Source organism: Pantherophis guttatus, chromosome 8 (assembly GCF_059756535.1).
Source record: "Pantherophis guttatus breed Tessera chromosome 8, ASM5975653v1, whole genome shotgun sequence".
In the NCBI taxonomy this organism is placed as follows: Eukaryota; Metazoa; Chordata; class Lepidosauria; order Squamata; family Colubridae; genus Pantherophis; species Pantherophis guttatus.
In genome coordinates this window covers 52250963-52272078 of record NC_142070.1, presented here as the reverse complement: position 1 = coordinate 52272078, position 21116 = coordinate 52250963, and the positions used below count along the sequence as shown (strand labels likewise).

General features: G+C 45.2%; 1 long non-coding RNA gene across 1 annotated transcript in view; it reads left to right on the top strand.

Moving 5' to 3' along the window:
- LOC132710404 (uncharacterized) overlaps nt 1-18720 on the top strand; it is a 30291-nt gene extending 11571 nt beyond the window's left edge. The window contains exon 2 of the long non-coding RNA XR_009621098.2: nt 18019-18720. This is a non-coding gene — a long non-coding RNA (uncharacterized LOC132710404). The remainder of the gene's footprint in view (nt 1-18018) is intronic.
- The last annotated feature ends 2396 nt before the right edge of the window (nt 18721-21116 follow it).

Sequence of the window (21116 nt, the reverse complement as noted above, 5' to 3'; positions counted from 1 at the left end):
TCCTCCCAGAGCAACAGCTGCTTGGCTTACCCTGACAGATTGACTTTTTTTCCTCCCCTCGCCTTGTTTTTTAAACTCATCACTTTAGAGCAGAGGTCTTCAAACTTGGCAGCTTTAAGACTTGTGGACTTCCAACTGAGGAAGAATTGATAGATAAGATTTTAGAATGTGCTGAGATGGATATATTAACTAAAGAAATTAAAGAAAAAGAAGAGACAAATTATTATAGAATATGGAATAAATGGTATAAATGGCTTAAGGCAAGAAATAAAGAACAATAAATATCAGAGGAGAAAATTAGAAGTATAAAATATATACATAACAAATGTATGGAGCGGAATAAAAATGTATTGATACAACAAGAATATAGAAATGTATAACATTAAAGATATAATGAAAATATGTATATAATAATTGTAGAGAAATGTATAAAGTTAAGATTGTTAAAGTTAAAAAACATGTTTTTTAGGGGGGGGGGAAAGGACAATGGGGAAAAAAAAAGAAAAAAAGAAAGAAATGAAGATATAGTGAAGGAAAAATAAAATAACAGAAAGAAGACCACGAAGAAACAATGTTTAAAAGAGATAATGTATGTTATGTGAATGTTATAAGGTATGCTTTGCACATGCCTAAGATGGCGGTTGTGTCCTGAAGCTCTGCGGAGGGGATGGGTGATATCGGGCGGATTTTGGGAGCCACGGGGCCGTTTTGACCATCTATGGCCACCACCCCGGTAAGCTGAACATTATGCCAGCCAGGAGAGTGTTGTAACACTCTCGAAATCCACGACGCTGATGGAGGGGCGGCATTGAAGTGCGGCGGCTGTGGCAGCTTTATGGGCGGCGGCGGCGGCAGCAATAACAACTTGCTCGTCGGCTGCTTGTTGGCTGGCCCGGCTAGTTTATTTATTTATTTATTTATTTGTTTAAATTTCTATACCGCCCTTCTCCAATATAGGACTCAGGGCGGTGAACAGCCAAAGTAAAAACAAGACATACATACAAAACATACAAAATCTAAAAACTGATTAAAATAATTAAATATCTTGGCCGTAATTAAAACTGTTCCAATTTAAAATCAATTTAAAATTTGACTCAAGCCAGCCCAGCTAGTTGAAATAAATGGGTTTTCAGGGCCCGACGAAAAATCCGGAGGTCTGTTATTGTACGTAACTCTGGGGGGAGGTTGTTCCAGAGGGTGGGCGCCACCACAGAGAAGGCTCTCCCCCTGGGGGTCGCCAGCCGACATTGTCTGGCGGACGGCACCCTGAGGAGGCCCACTCTGTGTGAGCGTACTGGCCGGTGGGAGGCTATTGGTGGCAGAAGGCGGTCTCGTAAGTACCCCGGCCCTAAGCCATGGAGCGCTTTAAAGGTGGTCACCAACACCTTGAAGCGCACCCGGAAGACCATCGGGAGCCAGTGCAGCTCGCGCAGGAGAGGTGTCACATGGGAGCACCTCGTCGCCCCCATAATCCCCCGCGCGGCCACGTTCTGGACCAGCTAGAGCCTCCGGGTGCACCCCAGGGGGAGCCCCATGTAGAGAGCATTGCAGTAGTCCAGGCGGGAAGTGACGAGTGCCTGAGTGACTGTGTGTAGGGAGTCCCGATCTAGAAAGGGGCGCAACTGGCGTATCAGGTGAACCTGATAGAAAGCCCCCCTGGCCACGGCCGCCAAATGATCTTCTAGGAGGACGCCCAAGTTACGAGCCCTCTCCGTGGGGGCGAGTGATTCACCCCCAATAGTTCCTGAGGCTTCCCAGCGAGAAGATCAGCTGGGGAGCTATGATGCCGGCAATTGAAGTAATGTTGGCCCCGGCAACAGCTGAGGCAGCGCCGGCATTGGCTGCGGCGGCGGCGGCATGGGCGTGGGCGTGGGCGCGCCAGCGTCAGAGTCAGCGTCAGCATGGGCGACCTTCTCTCCGTTGGAGCCGGAAGCCTCATGGGGGCGAGGACAACGGCGGATGGACGCGGGTACTGGTGTGGGTGTGGGCGGCGCCCGGTCGATTCCTATGGGGGTGCTGACAATGCCATGGACGGCAGTGCAACAGCTGGCCGAGAGGGTAGCCGGTGGCCAGGCAGCAGCGACCGACGATGATACCCTTCCAAGGCATGTTTATCGGCCTGAGGAAACATGGACTGACTTTTCCTGGGCCTAGGACTGGCGTTATTTATCTATCTACCATCTTAACTATCTTCGTTCGCTTACCGCATAGAGTGGGGTAACTGGGGATGTACTGAAGGAACTGGTTCAGAACTGCATTTTCATCACCGGTGGGGCCATTTCATCTGCTCCTTGGCCAAATGGGGCCAACAACTGTGAGAGGGTGGCTGTTGGAGGCCTACCCCCGGTTGGTCGATATGCCAAGATTCCTACCCGCTGTAGTAAGAGGACAGTGGGGACTTATTTGAGACTCTTGAATTCCAGTTACACCCAGGATTGCTTCCCCCTTTTATACCACCATGGTGGACTCCCTAGCCCTATTTATCACCATCCCAAAGCTTGGGCCTATACTGGATGTATTTTACAACCAACCTTCTTGCGCTGCGAGACTCCCCCCCTCTCACAGGCCTGGCCCTCCACGTTATCGAGGGCCTATCTTGATGATGGGCTTTGGAACCCCGAGAGATGGCATGCAGCGAAGAGGGGGTTGAGGGGTTTTTTAGCTAAATTTTTAAGGAAAATTTTAGGGGGACCCGGGAGGGAGGGAGGGGGTTGTAAAAGCGGACCTGGGGGGGTCCAGATAGTGACTGAGCGGGATGATGGGTCGATTAGCTGCAGCAGAGGGGTCGCAAAAGGAAATTTAACCGGGGAGCAACGGGATAACAAGAAGGGCTGTGTAATTGAAATAATGAGTGGGAGGGGCAGGTATGATGGGCGCAGGGGGTCATATCAAGTGTCGGGGGTGCGCATGTGCTGTCTCCGAGCGGTTGCGCACTCCAGCCCCCAATGCGTGACTCGTGTCCTGGGCTGTGCAGAGTCTCAGGCCCAAGGTCCGCGGCTGATGTTGTGTAATGCCAGGTCGGTGGTTAATAAAGCCCCCCTCATTTGTGATCTTATTTTGGAGGGGGGTGCGGACCTGGCAGGTATTACGGAGACTTGGCCAAGAGGGGGGGTCCCCCTCGTCGAGATGTGCCCACCAGGTTTCCGTGCATTTCATCAGCCAAGGGCCCAAGGGAGGGGTGGGGAAGTGGCGGTGATCATTAGGGAAAGTCTTTGTCCGAGGGAGACCACTGTTCCTCAGATAGCCGGATGTGAGTCCCTTTGTGTGAAGTGGGGCCATGGGGTGCAGATGGGTTTGCTGACTACATACCTGGCTCCCTGCCACGTGGCAGCAACCCTGCCTGAGCTGCTCGATGTCATTGCCGGGTGGCGGTTGATACCCCCAGACTTATTGTCATGGGGGATTTCAACCTTCCATCTGCGGGTGAGGCGTCAGAGGTGGCTCGGGAGTTCATGGCTTCCATGACGGCCATGGACCTGACCCAGTTAGTTCAAGGTCCCACTCACATAGGGGGACACACTCTGGACTTGATTTTTATCTCTGGTCAGTGGTTGAATGATCTTGGTAGAGGGGACCTAGATATCAAACCCTTGTCATGGACAGATCATTCGCTCCTCCACTTAGACTTTCCTACCGCCTTCCCCCGCCGCAGGGAGACGGAACCGACCAGATGGTTCCGTCCCAGGCGCCTGATGGACCCCGAAAGGTTCCTGACGGAGCTTGGGCCGTTTCCTGAGACTCTAACACACGACTCGACTGAAGAGCTGGTGGCCGCCTGGGAAAGGGTGGCCGCTGGAGCTTTGGACCGCATCGTGCCTTTGCGGCCTCTGACCCGATGCTGATCTCAATTGGCTCCTTGGTTCTCTGAGGAGCTGAGAGAGATGAAGTGTCAGAAAAGACGCCTAGAGAGCATTTGGAGGACTAGTCAATCCGATTCCGACCGGACACAGGTGAGGTCTTATATCAAGACCTACCTAGTGGCGATAAAAGCGGCAAAATCTAACCATTTTTCCGCTCTTATCGCATCTGCAGAGAACTGCCCAGCCGCCCTGTTCAGGGTGACCCACTCCCTTCTTCGGGGGGGGGGAGTGCGGGAAGATCCCTTGCAGGGTCGTGCTGAGGATTTTGTGCAATTCCTGCATGATAAAGTCGCTCGGATTCGGGATGGCTTGGACTCCGATTGGATGAGTCCATGGGAGGAGACGAGGGCAGGTCTTGAGAATGTTATCTGGGAGGAGTTTGATCCTGTGACTCCCGAGGATGTGGACAGGGTTCTGGGTAAGATTAGTGCTGCCACGTGTTTATTGGACCCGTGTCCCTCCTGGTTGGTACTGGCCTCCCGGGAGGTTACACGAGGCTGGCTCCAGGGAATTATAAGTGCTTCTTTGAGTGAGGGTGCCTTTCCTGCCACCTTGAAAGAGGCGGTAGTGAGGCCCCTCCTCAAGAAGCCTTCCCTGGACCCAGCTGAATTAGCCAACTATTGTCCAGTCTCCAACCTTCGTTTTGTGGCTTGTTGTTGAGAGCGTGGTGGCACGACAACTCCCCCGGCACCTGGATGAAGCTATCTATCTAGACCCGTGCCAGTCGGGCTTCAGGCAGGGGTACAGCACAAAAACGGCATTGGTCGCGCTGGTGGATGATCTCTGGAGGGCTCAGGACAGGGGTTGCTCCTCTGTCCTAGTCCTATTAGATCTCTCAGCGGCTTTTGATACCATCGACCATGGTATCATGCTGCAGCAGTTGGGGTTAGGAATAGGGGGCACCGTTTTGCGGTGGTTCTCCTCCTTCCTCTCCGATCGCTCGCAGTTTGTGTTGGCAGGGGAGCAGAGGTCGACCTCAAGGCGTCTCGCATGGGGAGTGCCTCAAGGGTCGGTCCTCTCGCCCCTCCTGTTCAACATTTATGTGAAGCCGCTGGGCGAGATCATCCGTGGTTTTGGGGTGAAGTGTCATCTGTACGCTGATGATACTCAGCTGTACATCTCCACCCCAGACCACCCCAACGATGCCCTTGATGTGGTGTCTCGCTGCCTGGAGGCCGTGCGGGTCTGGATGGGGAGGAACAGGCTCAGACTCAACCCCTCCAAGACCGAGTGGCTGTGGCTTCTGGCGCCCCGATATAGTCAACAGGTTCCATCGCTGACTATTGGGGGTGAATCTTTTCCCCCCCACAGAGAGGGCTCGCAATCTGGGTGTCCTCCTGGATGCACGGCTGTCTTTAGAAGAGCATATGACGGCCGTGGCCAGGGGGGCCTTTTATCAGGTTCATCTGATTCGCCAGTTGCAGCCCTTTCTGGACTGGGACGCCCTGCGCATGGTCACTCATGCCCTTGTTACCTCCCGGTTGGACTATTGTAATGCTCTCTACATGGGGCTCCCCTTGAAGAGCACTCGGAGGCTCCAACTGGTCCAGAATGCGGCCGCACGGGTGGTTATGGGCGCAACTCGTTGTGCCCACGTGACACCCCTCTTGCGCGAGCTGCACTGGTTTCCAGTGGTCTTCCGGGTGCAATTCAAGGTGTTGGTTACCACCTTTAAAGCGCTCCATGGCATAGGACCCGGGTACCTTCGAGACCGTCTTCTGCCACCAATAGCCTCCCACCGACCAGTCCGCTCCCACAGAGAGGGTCTCCTCAGGGTGCCATCGGCCAAGTTATGTCGGCTGGTGACACCCAGGGGGAGGGCCTTCTCTGTGGGAGCCCCAGCCCTGTGGAATGAACTGCCCCCGGAAATACATAAGATCTCCGACCTCCGGGTGTTTCGCTGCGCACTGAAGACCCTGTTGTTCCGCCAGGCTGGCCTATCAACATAATAATTTTAAATTGGGGTATTTTAAATTTCTGGGGTTTTAAATTGAGCCAAATCTATTTAATTATTTTAATTTTTAACTACTGTTTTGTCTTGTGTCTTTAAATAGGCTGTACACCGCCCTGAGTCCTTCGGGAGAAGGGCGGTATAGAAATAAAATTATTATTATTATTATTATTATTATTATTATTATTATTATTATTATTATTATTATTATATATATATGTTACAATAAAATTACAAATTAAAAAAAAAAAGACTTGTGGACTTCAACTCCCAGAATTCTCCAGCCAGCATAGACAAGTTTGAAGACCTCTGCTTTAGAGGCAGTGTATACAGACAAAGCCCAGGAGGCACGCGTGCAAGAGGCGCCCTGCCCCCTCCACTCCACTTTTTTTCCTGCCCACCTTTTCACTCAGGAGAGGGGAAATAAAGAGGCCAGCAGGTGAAGGTTCACTCGTTTGCTTTGCTCACCTGCCTCCACTGCCTTTTCTCGGCTCCCCTCGTCTTGCAGCCAGCTTTCTCATTTAGGGAGAAGCTGCAGTCTCAAAGATCAGGAGGGCAGTGCAGCAAGAGAAAGGGCAGTGAAACTTGCAAGAGAGGAGATGGGAGAGCAAAGCAGGCAATGCTTCGGGATGCCAGCTGGCCTCTTTATCCCCCTCGCTCCCAAGGCAGCCAGGTAGCACAACATGACAGGTTAGCTCAGGCCGGCTGGCAGAGGGTGATCGTTCCTTTGCTTGCGGCCCCTGGGGGACTGGCGGGCTTGGGCTACATGGCTGGCTCGTGGGACAGAGATCACCGCTGGGGTGTGTGTGCTGCCGGGCCTGGATGCGGTGGGCTGCCCTTGCCCGAGCGCCTCCAAAATTAAATGAGGAAAGCAGCATACCACGGGAGGGAGACCCACTCTGGGCCTGCCCATTTGGCCAAAGGGCTGCCTTGGGGACAACATGGCAAGGGTTGACTTCCTTTTGGGCCTGGCTCTTGGCTTCTGCCTCTAATTTGCAGTTTACTCGTGAGCACCATTGGCCTTTCTCCCTGCCTCTGCAGTAGGATCTCCTGTGTGCTTCCCTCCCTCCCCACACACATCGGTCCATCTGCTGCTGGTATCACCCCTCCGCCAGCTCTCCCTCTCCCGCCTGCTTACCTTCTGCGGCGGCTGGTCCAGAGTCCGGAAGGCAAGCTGACTGGAGTTTTTGGTGCCCCTCAGCCAGCCGTCAGTGCTGGAAAGCAGCTGGCAAAGAAGCCTCCCAAAAGGCTTCTTTGCCAGCCGCTTTCTCTGCAGGCCGTTGAAAAATACCGGCGGAAAAACCTGCTGCTGTTGTCGCCATGTTCTTCGCGCATGCACATCCCATTGGACTTGCAAGGCAATGGGATGCGTGTGTGTGAAAAACATGGCGGCGGTGACCGGGAGACTGTTCGGGGGCATGGCCAGCCAGCCTTTACTACTGGTTCTGTGACCGATGACAAATTTTTACTACCGGTTCTCCTGAACTGGTGTGAACTGGGAACAACCCAGTTACCCCCTCCTAGTTTCCCCACAACAACAGGGGGAGGGTTGGGGAGAGAGGGAGAGAGAGAGAGGAAGAAAGAAAGATGGAGGGAGGAAGGGAGAGAGAAGCGAGAGGGAGAGGGAGGGAGGGAGAGAGAGAGATTATTCCTGTAAGCCACCTTGAGTTGCCATGTATGAATAGGTGGCAATGTAAATTTCCTAAATAAAAATTTCCTAAATAAAAGGAATGGGATGTGGATGAGCACAAAGCTTAGGCCTATTAAGACTAATTCCAATAACAAGAAATCATACTTTTCTACTTAGTCAAATTGTTATTACTTTAAAAGCTTATGGGCTTTAAAAGTATGTAGAACAAAACTATAAAGTTTTACTATAAAACATCCCTGAAGAAGTAACAATATGCTACAAATATGCAAAGGATCATTAAATTAGAATGGATAAAATGCCATCTGTTTCATCAATTCTCTACTTCACTCCTGATAATTCAATGTAATCTTTTTTTGGAATAACACAATTTCTATGTTGGAGATAGGAAAATGCTTTCTTAGAGTTTCCAGTGAATATTGATAGTATAAGAATCTTATCTCATTGGGTCTGAAATATTATCTATATAATGACAGTCAGTGGATCAATTCACACAAGATTTCTCCAAAGCTAAGAATTTTTGTTTTTACAATGTATTATTTATTTATATCTCAAGCTAAATAAATCAGTAAATTAAAGAATTTCTCTCTCATACATGCATTATATGTGTGTGTGTGTGTGTGTGTGTGTGTGTCTTTTTCTTTTTTCATAGGCTTTTATGTGCATATTCTTTCTAGCCAGGTTCCACCTATGTAAGTTAAGTTGTTCTTCAGCCCTAGTTCTGTGAAATCTCATTCACAAGTTTCTGGGCTTTTTGTATCCTGCTGAAAAGCAACAACTCTGTGCTGCAATTTGGGAGACTCAGATAGCTATTTCTGCCTTATAAGGCGTCATCAGTGAGCCACACTCTCTTCTCAAGTATCCTCCCTGTAAAGGTACAATGTGTCTTTTTTTTTTTTTTTTTTTAGAATATGCACATAAAAGCCTATGATAATTTGATAATTTATCAGTCACCTTGCCATAATTCTCTTTCACCAACTTTTTCATTTCAATAATTTCCTGCTTGATTTCCTATTGAGATTTTTGGAATTTATCATCCATTTCCTGTTGAGATTTTTTAAAATTATCATCCAGAGCCTGAGTAATAAATTCTTTTAAACTTTCAAAATCAAAATCTTTTTTCTGACTCTGCTGAGCAGAAGGAAACTGCTGTTCAGACTTGTGTGTGGGGGATCCCCCCCTGCTGCCTTGCCTTCCTGTTTTTTAGAAGCCATTCTGCCACGTAGATTAGATTTTCTGAAAAAGGAGATCCTTTTTCCTTTTCCAGCACCACAAAGTCCTCTAAAAAAGTCCCCCAGGTTTAGTCAAATTGGAAATAGAGTTAAGCTGAAGCGAGCTCAGGCTTATTTTAAAAAGGATTTTTTCTCCCTCTTCTCTTGTTTGCTTGCTACAAGCAGCGCAACATTGTAACTTGTTAGAATAGCTTTACAAGATCACTCTCACTCTCAGCTTGTTAATGCTGGAGCGGCGCCATTTTTTCAAGCCGCTTTCACTCGCTCTGATTTTTACTTAGATCGAAAAGTCACAAAAAAATAATACTTGCAGTTTCTGGGTTTAAAGGTTCAGGTTGTTTTATCCGCTAATTAGTAAAGTTAATTTCAATCAATTTAAATGTTTGCTGCAGCCGGCTTGCTCTGCAGCAAGCAGAGTCGTCCCACGCCGTCTGGAGTCTCCGCAAGTTGAAAGGGAGCCGCGCCTGTTTCCTCCCCAGTAGCAAACTTCTGGGGGCTCACAGGGGCTCGACCTGCATCTTGCTTACTCTTCTCCTTCAAATCCTTCAGATTTGTTTCTTAATACTATCTCTTATCAATTGTTGTCTAGTTAAATATAATAAATTCAGTCTTCACAATAGGTCTATGTTCCCAACAAAGTCCAAATGAAAATGATTTCTGATTAGGTGTGATAAATCCATTCCCCAATTTCCTTCAACTCTCCTAGGGAAAACCAATTTATAATGTCTCAATTCAATCAAGCTTCTGCTGTTGTAAAAAAAAATGCAGCTTCAACTTTAGAGAGGTGTATACAATCAACTCAGTTCATTCTATGTCTGTACAGTCCATAACACTTTCCAATGGGTCTGGACTGAATTAGATTCCATTTGTGAATCTAATTTATCCAAAACTACATGCATCTGAATATTATCATTACCATTATAACAACCTTTGTATCGTCAAACTTTTTAAAAAAACTTTCAACTAAAAATTGCATGTTACCAAATGGTCCTTTTCCAGATATTAGCCACCTTTGCTTGCCTGTAATCTGATGCATTGTTGCTCTGGGTAACTGAGCCGAGAAATAAAGAATGCTACAGCAAAGTAAAGAAATCAATGAAAAAACATGGAAGATATTTTCAGGATATTTCAATCCAAGATTAAAAAAAACCAAAAATCTCCAAATATTTTACAAATTAATAAAATGTAAAAATCTTGTGGTGAGAGTTCAATTAATGTAAATTAAATGAAAGCTTTACCATCCAAGAACGTGCCATGTTTCCTTACAGAAAAACAAAGTTTATTCAAAACAACATAAAGGGAGGAAAAAAGAATAGCTAGAATAAACGTTTTATTTTATTTTAAAATAAAATAAATTATATTCAACCAACCAGTCAACTTTTGAAGATAAAAAGCAGAGTAAAACAGAAGATTCAAAAAGCTTTAAAGTTAAAACCAATGCATACTTAAGAAAATGAACTGCCGAGAGGAAGATGGATGCCCACATAGAAAATGGAATCATCAAGACTCCCCTTTCCAGGTAGGCCCACAGCTGTCTGAAAGCCATCTTGGATCATTCCTAAGTGGTCCCATTCACATCCAGGAAGCAGCACTGCCAGAGAACCAGCTTTGGCAGCAAAATCAGCAGATTGTTGGCAAGAGAGAAAATCTTGAGGAGGAGTCAATAGATAATATTTCTACATGTAATCATACTAATAATACTCAATGTTATACATATATTAGAATCTTATGGCTATAAGTTTTAATTATTCAACTTATATACTTCTATAATTTAAAAAGTAGTGAACTGTAGAATATTTTCAAATTTCATGTTTATGTTTCTGTAGAAGTGATTTGATTTTCAGCAAAAAAAAAAAAAGAAAGAAAGAAAGAAACATTTGTGTAAAACAAACCTAAAGCTTGGGTGGTGCGAAGACTTAGCGAAGATGGAAGGGACAGAGAAGATTGCAGAGGATGCAGAGCCATGGGAGCACATACCGGAAGTTTTATTGAGACCCGGTATTCTCCTTCTGAAGGCGTGGTATGAGCCCTTGAAGCTGCAGAGGTGATGCAAAGCCTAGGAGCTCAGTCCAGGGAGATGGATTCTGGGAAAAGTTGCCAGCCTGATCCACCTCCAGAGATGGGATCAAAAGAACGATCGCCTGGATGTCGTCCTGTATCCAGCCTTCGTCAACCTGCCTTCATGCTACCCCCCTGCGGAATCTATCCCGGCCAGGGCTGGGTCCAGTGCCAGTGGATGCCAGCGCATGCTGTTCCCCCTCTTATGGGATCACCATGAGCCCAATTTGCCCCAACGATCCCAGCAATGCCATGGGTCTGATCCAGCAGCCAGCAACACCGCCGCCACAGGTTCCAGTTCAGCCGCCGGCATTCACCCCACCTCTAGTCGCCATGGTGATTCTGCCAGCAAGGGCCCCAACACCATGGTTTAGAGCAACGTTTCATTGTAAGCCTACCATACTGGCCTATTTCCTCACCGGCTGGACTGGGCTCATATAGATCAGTATGGAAAGCAATACGAAACAGATCATGACTTGGTATCTGCGATCTCAGAGGGGATGAAGAGGGAGATGTTGCTGACTGGATAGCCCAGCTGCATAATGAGGGGGTTGCTGAATTAAATGATGCAGAAGGTTTTGTTGAGCTGCTCTGGGCCAGATTCGAAGACTGAGACCAAATCAATGAGAGTAAAGCCGAGATAAAGGTGATGAGTCAGAAATTGACCCATAAAGGACTTCGTATGGGACTTTAGACAGGTCGCGGGAATCTTGGACATTGGCTGGACAGAATACTTCTGCATTATTTTAAAGAAGCCATTGATCAAGAAGTCAGAACCGTCTGTGGAATCCAGGGGGGTGCCAGAGCAACTGCAAGACTGGTATACCATGTCAATAGCTCTTGATAGAGCAGTTCACCCATGCCACAATCCCTCAGCTGAGAGGCCCCCAGGGAGCACTTTGGCTAGACATCGTCTGACAAACTCCAATGAAACCCCTCCTGCTCAATCTACAGGGGTAATCAAATGTTACCATTGCAGACAAGTGGTCATCGAGCTGAGGAGTGTTTGGCACCTGCACTGGTTCCACAACTGTGCCCTGCCACGTCAGCCCAAGGCAGAAGGGACTCACAAAAGTAGTAGCCCCAAAAATGGCAGAGTCAATCATCCTGGGACATGCCTGGCTAGACAAATGGGCCCTAAAATCAAATGGGAGGACGGCTACCAAAAAGTCATGATAGGGGTGCGGTCTTTGCTGCCCATCCCTCCTGAAGCCAAACCCACTGAGATGAGCCCTCAGGGGCCCCACCAACGAGAGGCGGCCACGACGGCCATTAAAGTCCTACCTGGGACAGCTCAGGTCCCCAAGGAATACAGGGACCTGGTTGAAGCATTCAGTGAGGAGGAATGCAACATCCTTCCCCCTCATCGCCACACTGACTGTGTAATTGAGATCGAGCCTGGGGCCAAACTCCCTAAACCAAAGATGTACTCAATGACTCCAAAGAGATGGCTGAGGTGAGGAAGTACATCGATACTAACTTAGTCCAAGGGTTCATCCAACCTGCAAAATCCAGAGTAGCCGCCCCGGTGCTGTTTAAGGAAAAGAAAGATGGGGGGATGAGGCTCTGCATGGATTTTTGTGAGATAAATGTGGTATGCATGGAAAACACCTATCCCCTTCCCGTCCTGAAAGATCTACTGAACTACCTTTCAAAAGGCAAAGGGTTTACTAAACTTGAATTGAGAGAAGCCTACTACAGAGTGTGCATAAAGGAAGGGGATGAGTGGAAGACTGCGTTCAACTGCCCATTAGGTAGCTTCCAATTCATGCCCAAAGTCATGCCCTTTGGTCTCCAAGGAACCCCTGCTGTATTCATGCAATTGATTAACGAAGTGCTGCATGAACATTTATACATGGGGGTTCTAGTCTACTTGGACAACATTCTCATATTCAGTGAGACATTAGAAGAACATGTGAAATTAGTCCGAGAAGTACTAAAGACACTGTTAGCTGCAAAACTTTATGCGAAGCTGTCCAAATGTGAGTTTCACAAAACCTCTCTGGACTACCTGGGCTACTGAGTGTCGAACGAGGGCATAGAGATGGATCCTGGGAAAGTGCGAGACGCACTTGACTGGCAGGCCCCTCATACCAGGAAACAGCTGCAAAGTTTCCTGGGGTTTGCTATCTTCTACCAGCAAGTCATCCCAGCCTTTGCGGAAGTAGCCCTGCCACTTATGAACTGCTAAAGACAGGACCCTCTCCCGTAAAGCCGTGGCCGATGCAGCCTTTAGCCTGGACGTTAAGCTGTCAAAAAGCGTTTGAACAATTGGAACGGCTGTTTGCAGAGGATCCCATTCTTCACCACCCGGACCCAGATAGGCAGTTCATTGTCCAGACTGATGCCAGCGATGTTGCAGTGGCAGGAGTGCTCCTCCAGGAAGACCTCGAAGGGTGGCTGCTTCCTTGCGTGTATGTGTCCAAAAAATTCACAGAGACTGAGCGGAGATGGGCAGTATGGGAGAAGGAAACCTTTGCTGTTTGTTGGGCTCTTCTATCATGGTGGCACTTCCTAGAGGGAGCCAAGATCCCCTTTGAGGTATGGTCAGACCATAAAAACCTCGAAGCCTTAAAGACCCTACAACGGCTCTCCCCCAAACAGGTCTGCTGGGTGCAGTACTGCAAGCGGTTTGATTTCAAGCTGAATTACACCCCAGGGGGGAAGAACCTGCTTGCAGATGCCCTCTCAAGGAAACCCCAATATGACAGCCAGAGGGAGTACGTCATCCATGCCATCATCCCGGACACACAGAGTGCAGTCACTACCTGGAGTCAAGCCAGCAGGCGGACTGATCCCATTGATGGGAGCTAACTGCCGACTTGAAGGCAGCACTATCTACTGATCAATGGCTAGCTGACAATCGAGACACTTTGATGATCCGTGATGGACTAGCTTGGAAAGGTTCAAAAATTATGTCCCAACAGCATGAGACTTCTGGTGCTCCAGCGTAGCCATGATTCTCAATTGGCTGGTCACTTTGGATTTCTAAAGACCCTTCATCTGATTAGATGGCAGTTTTGGTGGCCAAGGATGAAAGCTGATGTGGAGGACTATGTAAAAAGTTGTGCCACATGTGCCAGCAATAAGACAAGACCGGGGAAGCCTCCCAGTTTGCTTCAACAGGTAGCTGAGCCCAGCCGCCCGTGGGAAGAAATAGCTATGGACTTTAGAGTAGAGCTCCCGGAAAGTGGCAGAAATACTGTAATATGGACTGTGATAGACCTGTTCTCCAAACAGGCCCATTTTATTCCTTGTTCTGGACTTCCCTTGGCTAAGAGATTAGCCAAGATGTTTGTCAAACAGATCTACCAGCTGCATAGAGTTCTGTGATGGGTGATCTCCGATCGAGGAGTTCAGTTCACCACTAAGTTCTGGAGGGAGTTCCTGACGTCCATTGGGTCATTTCAGGGGTTTAGCTCAACTTTCCATCCGAGTACAAACGGAGCTGCGGAACGTGATAATGCCATGGTGGAACAGTACATCAGATGTTATGTAGATTACCAGCAATATAATTGGGCTGACTTGCTTCCTTTCGCAGAAGTGGCTTACAATAATGGGTGCCTAGTAGTACGGGGCTGATGCCTTTTCAGATTACGAGGGGCATGGAATTTGTCCCTATGCCAGAACTGCTGAGAGAAGTCTTCTTCCATGACTCTGAATGAATGGATGGAGTCATTAAAGAAAGGCTGGGAGAATACCAAAAAAGCCCTGAATGAAGCGGCCAAAGCATACAAAAAGCAAGAAGATAAACACCGATCTCTCCAACTCCCCTTTTGGGTGGGAGATTGCGTGTATCTTTCCACCAAATACTTATGTTTGAGGTTGAAGAGCAAGAAATTAGGACCAAAATATTTAGGTCCCTTCCCTATAGTGAAAGTGATTAACCCAGTGACTGTACGGTTAAATCTCCCCCACATACTGGGAAAAATTCATCCTCTTTTCCATTGCAGCCTGTTAAAGCCTGCTGAGGGATCTAAATTGAGACCCCAACCTCCTGCTCCCCCAAAGCCAATTGTGGTGTAGGGTGAGACTCATTATGAGGTGAAGAAGATTTTGGACTCTAGATTGCAGAGGGGACTTTTGCAATATTTGGTTCATTGGAAGGGGTACCCTTTGTCTGAAGCCACGTGGGTGAAGAGTTGGGAAGTTCAGGCAGACACCTTAGTTAGGCAATTTTATGATAAATTCCCTGATAACCCTAAGGGTCCTCCTGGGGGGGGGAGAGGTGATTAATGTGCTAATTGTGTTAACCCCTGACTTCAGTCTTGTCCCAGGATGTGTTCCTTTTCCAGAGGTGGGTTCTAAATATTTTTACTACAGGTTCTGTGGGCATGGCTTATTTTGTGGGCGTGGCTTGATGGTCATGTGACAATTCTTTAGGATTTAGCAGAGGTACTGGTCTACCAAGTTTTTAACTGGTAGACCAGTAGCCTCAGACCCTCTTGGGATCAATCTGCAGCCCTCCCCTGCCTCCTAAGGCGGTGGAGCGCGTGGGGGGGGATGCTTTTCAAGAAGTCACAGGAGGGCTGAGAGCTGGTTTCTGTCCCACAAGTAAGATTTGGTCCAGAACCAACCCCAACATGAAGGTCTTTTATTTGCTCCTTGTACTCCTTGTCTTTGCATTTTTAACAGGTAATAAATTAAATTTCTGATGATGTTAAAATAGCTCATAACTCACCTTTCTAGACAGCTATTATCATGTCTAAAAGCAAGATACTCTTCTCCATCTTTTGTCTGGAATACCATTTAATCCAGAGCCTTTTAATTTTTTTTTTAAATTTGATTTATATGCCGCCCTTCTCCGAAGACTCAGGGCGGCTTACAATGTGCTCAGCAATAGCCTTCATCCTTTTGTATATTTTATACAAAGTCAGCTTATTGCCCCCACAACTGGGTCCTCAATTTACCTACCTTAGAAAGGATGGAAGGCTGAGTCAACCTTGAGCCTTGGCGAGATTCGAACCCTGCAGTAATTGCAGGCAGCTGGTCTTAATAACCAGCTTAATAACAGGGTGCCTTAAACCCCTGTACTACCAAGGCTCCAAGTTTAAAGAATGGACTTCTGAAATTAAAGCTCCATTTTTTAGCTAAAACTTAATTCACACCTGTTAGTTTTGCTTGAGCAGTGTGAACAATTGATAGTGTGATCCTCCAAAAGTCTGAAAAATATATCATTGATATTTCTTTGGCATTTAAATTAGATAACCAATGTGAAAAAGTGCATCAAGGAAGGACTGGAAAGCCAATTCATACTGAACTGTATTGGGTTTTCTGTTGTTATTTGAATAAAATTAAAAGAAATCAAATAGTGGTACCTAGTGCATAAAAAGAGACGAAATAATGGATCATTCTCAACACTTGAATTCTCTACACTTAAAATATCTAGAATGTCAACTTGCAAAGCTTTCAAGTTGCCATGAGCAGGAGGGAGGGAGAACTGAAGTTTCTTTCGGAAACTTGACATAGAAATTATTATGGTTAAGTGAGTTTTGCCCCATTTTACGATTTTTCTTGCCATAGTTCAAATCAAAGTTCAAATCAAAGATTTGATAGTTCAAATCAGAGATTTGATAGTTCAAATCAAAGATTTCTGAGACCAATGTTGAATACTTAAATTTCAGTAGTCACCAATCCCAGTCTTAAAATGAGTTTAGAATCAGTGGGAGTCAGATAACAATGAACTAACTAACTACTGATAATGAGTCCAGTCCTGCCTTTCTTTTCCTTCTGTCCAAGTTTGGCAAGTACTTTTTCCAAGTATATGTTTTATTCCAAAGTATACAAACCATTATTGTTAGAGAAAAAATGAATCTTCCAAGCAATTTTAAAAGACACTGTCAGAATGACTCTGCTCTCAGCCTGTGGCTCCTTGAAAAGCATCCCCCCCCCACATATGTAAATGAAAAGAATTATTTCCATGCAATCCAATTTCTTACAAATCAATTAATTATATTTACCAATAATAATAAACCAAATAATTTTCCCCATATATTCCTCCAAACCACAACTTAACCATTTCTGCTTTCAACACAATATACAATTAATAGTATCTCAATTATTACAATTCCCTAGTTAAATAGAGCTTTTTTTTCTTTTGTGTTTTAAAATCTTGAACTCTCTTTTGCCCTAAATTTCCCATTGTTTGCACCTACCTTTTTTGGTGAGGAAAAAGAAAAGAAATCTGCCTCTGCCTAATTTTCCAATGCTGCAGCAAACAGCAAAGCCAACAGCCTACTTTACTTTCAGTTTCTTTTTCAGCTTGATTTGCACAAGGAGAAAAATCAGCAAATCAGCTGAGAGTCGGGAGGCCAATCTAATTAATGGGCTAATTAGCCTATGCTGAAGCTGAAAGGAGTTGTTTTTTCTTGCTGTTTGCTTGCAAGGAGGTAACTGCACAGGCCAAAGGATGGGGGCCACCCTCCTTGCCACTTAGCGCCCCCCTGCCACCCCTCTTGCCTCTTACCGCCTCCCTAAGGCATCCCACTGCCCCCTAGGGGGCGGTACCACCCACTTTGGGAACCTCTGGTCTCCTCATTTGTTTTCTTTTAACACTGATCAGCTGTAGGGTGGCCCTTTGAAGCCCCACGACAAGAGTTTAAACAGTTTTTTCCCCTCTAGCCGATCAGCTGGGACTCAGGAGACAGCAATTGGGGGTGGGGCCAAATAAAACGTAAGAATGACGCAGGGGTGGGGGGCGGGGGGGCCAGAACCAGTTCGGTGATGTCATATCATCATCACTACCGGCTCGGTGGAACCCACCACTGTCCTTTTCTGAGGAGGGGGAAGCCTGTCAGTTTTGGAAGACAATTTTCTTTTTGCTTCTAAACTGCCACATATTTTAGCTGGGAAAGTTGGGAGGGGGCTGTTGTTGGAGCAGTAGAAAGCTAGTCATAACAACATTCCGTATTCAAGGACTTTTGCCTGTGTTTGATGGAGACTGCCTGAAGATTATATCCGGTGGAGTGTGAACAGTTGATTGGACAATGTGATGCACTTGTGGGTGTGAGGGAGGGCTGTGAACTCTTAACTGGGTGGGGAAAACCTGGAAGCTTTCAGGGTTTTTTTGAGCCATACTCTCTTTGTAAGACTGGAGAACGTGGTGGCTGCTTTACCAATACATTTATTCAGCTCAGTATCTAAAGAGAGAGTATCGGATATAGTTGAACCGAGGTACACAAAGTCATAGACGACCTCCAGTTCTTGTGCAGAGATTGTAATACAGGGAGATAAATCCACGTCCTGACCCATGTCTTGTGTCTTTTTCAGGTTGATTGTTAGCCCAAAGTCTTGGCAGGCCTTGCTAAAACAGTCCATAAGTTGTTGAAGGTCTTTGGCAGCATGAGCAGTAATGGCAGCATTGTCAGCGAAGAGGAAATCTCGTAAGCATTTCAGCTGGACTTTAGACTTTGCTCTCAATCTACATTGATTAAAGAGTTTTTCTTCTGATCTAGTCTGGAGATAGATACCATCTGTTGCAGTTCCAAAAGCATGTTTCAGCATGACAGCAAAAAAGATCCCAAATAAAGTTGGCACAAGGACACAGCCCTGCTTCACTCAACTTCAAATGTCAAAGGAATCTGACATTCAAAACTACAGTGCCTTTCACTACCATCAAAAACTACAGTGCCTTTCATTTCCTCATGAAAGGACCTAATGATGTTAAGAAGCTGAGGTGGACATCCAATCTTGGAGAGAATTTTATAAAAGCCATCTCTACTAACAAAGTCAAAAGCCTTCATAAATCATAACAACATTCCGTATTCAAGGACTTTTGCCTGCGTCTGATAGAGACTGCCTGAAGATTGTATCTGGTGGAGTGTGAAGAGTTGATTGGACAATGTGATGACCTTGTGGGTGTCGGGCAGGGCTGTGAACTCTTAGCTGGGTGGGGAAAACCTGAAAGCTTTCAGATTCGGGTTTCCCAGATGTGCCAAGATGACATCGCTAATAAATTGGAACTTCGAGGAACCTCAGGTCTCAGCGCTTTATTTTGTTGAGGATGTACCTTGGAACCCTGACAGTAAGCATTGATCAGAGTTTGCATTGAAGGAAAAAAAATCCTGAGCAGTTTAATTTATAGGTCTGAAACATCAGCAAGATTATAGCTGATTAAGTCTGTGTGTCTACAACATTAAAACAACAAGGTAAACATATCAAGAAAGCAGATGGTTAAAGAATGGCATATTATCTGGTGTTATTTACAAGCTATCATGATTAATTGCTAAAAATGAAAGGTCGCATTGAGGTTCCTATTCCTGCTGTGAATACATATGAAGTTATAAATAAGTCTATCCTGATAGTGGTTGCTGTCTATGTGTCATAAAGGTGATCAACTGTCCCTGTGAACTATGACAACGTGTGCAGCATGTCACTGGAAGTATCAGGTGGTGTGCAGCTTCTGGGCTATATTCTCACCTTCAGTGATATGAAGTTTACATTTTTCCATAAGTAGAAAGATATCTGGCTATTAATACATTCTAATTATGCCTTACCAGTGGCAAGGAAATCCAGGGCCACGTTTAGTTCTTCTAAAGTTGGTTTACTATCAAGCTTCTCCAGGACAGGCAGGCACTCAATGTTATTTAATGCTTCTTCAGTTACCATGTTTTCTCTGGAGTATAACTCAGAGTAATGTTGCACCCAGCGTGCCATCTGCTGTGTTCGGTCCTGGATAACCTCACCTGTAGCGGACTTCAGAAGGGCAGATTTCTTCTCTGTTGGACCTAAGGCGTGCTTGATGCCATCATACATCCCCTTGATATTGCCTGTGTCAGCTGCTATCTGAACCCGCGAGCAAAGCTGCAGCCTATAATCGTTAGCACATCTCCTAGCGATGTGGATTTTGCTACGAGCAGCTTGCAGAACCTGCAGGTTGCGCTCACTGGAACAGGCTTTATATGCAGTTAGATCTTTCCTTTTTTCCTTGATGGCTGGCATCAGCTTTTCTGAATGGGCTTCAAATCAATCTGCTGTCTTTCTGATCTCCTTACCATATATTGAGAAAGCAGTATTATAAACAGCATTCTTGAAATATTTCCATTGTTCAGTTGCATTTGCTTCAGCTGGGCCTTCCTTAAGTGCTTGTGCAAATTCCTCCACTTGCCCTGATTGCAGGTCTTGTTGATGTCAATTTGTGGTCTTCCTTCTTCGAGTGATGCAATCTCTTTACTTGCAGGGGGTTTTTTTGAATTTTTTAAAAACATAAACATAAAATACATCTTTTCAAAATGAAGCATTGATCTGGTCATAAATTGGTACAAATCACTAACAAATTTTAATTTTTAATTAACACAACTTAATATTTTGCTCAATTATTTCCCTAAATTCTGTCTATCTAACAATGCCATTATCCCAAAAACCCGTTACTTAAATCTTTAAATCCTAACCAAATATCATTTCATTTTTCTTTTTCTTTTTATTTAGATGAATGTATTTTAAAAGTATAAATCATTACAATTGTTATAAGCATTTAAACAATATTTTCACTGTTGCTCCCAATATAACCATCTTCATTGCTGCTTATCCCAACATTATCATCCTAATTTTAATTATTAACCCCAACATAATTATCTTATTTTTAGTGCTAATCCTAGCACAATCATCTTTATTTTAACTGTTTATCCCAACACATCATCTTCATATTCATTTTATCATCTTCATTTTACTGTTAATCCCATCATAATCATTTTATTTTTACTGTTAATCCCAGCATAATCATCTTTGTTTTTGCTGTTAAACCCAGCATAATCATTTCATTTTTACTGTTAATCCCAGCATAATCCTCCTTATTTTTGCTCTCATACCCAGCATAATCATTTTTATTTTTGCTGTTAATCCCAGCATAATCATCTTAATTTTACTGTTAATCCCAGCATAATCTTCCTTTTGTTGTTACCATCCATCTATACATTATTTATTCCCAGTTAATCATATTATCATTATCTTTTTTTATGACAATTTAACATTGAGACATAGTTTTTTCTTCAAATACATCTTTGTATGCATTTATGAATCTCTTTTAACATAATTTATTTCTCTTACATTCTAATTTCCATCAGTATTTCAATTATATATCTATAACATATTCTTCTCATATTCCTATTCATCCATATTTATCTATAAGAACCTCCTTTTTATTATTACTATCCGCCTATACATTGTTTTTCCATTTTTAATCACATTGTTTTAATCTTCTTTTCCTTTTTCCAGCCGTGTATACCTTATTTCTTCATGTTCTCACCTACTAGCATATATTCCATTTCATCTTCAGATTTTGTCTTCCATGTATCATTTTAATTCTTTTTCTTACTTTTATTCTGGATAAAATGTATCAAGTTTTTCCTTCTCTTGTTCCTGCACCAGAT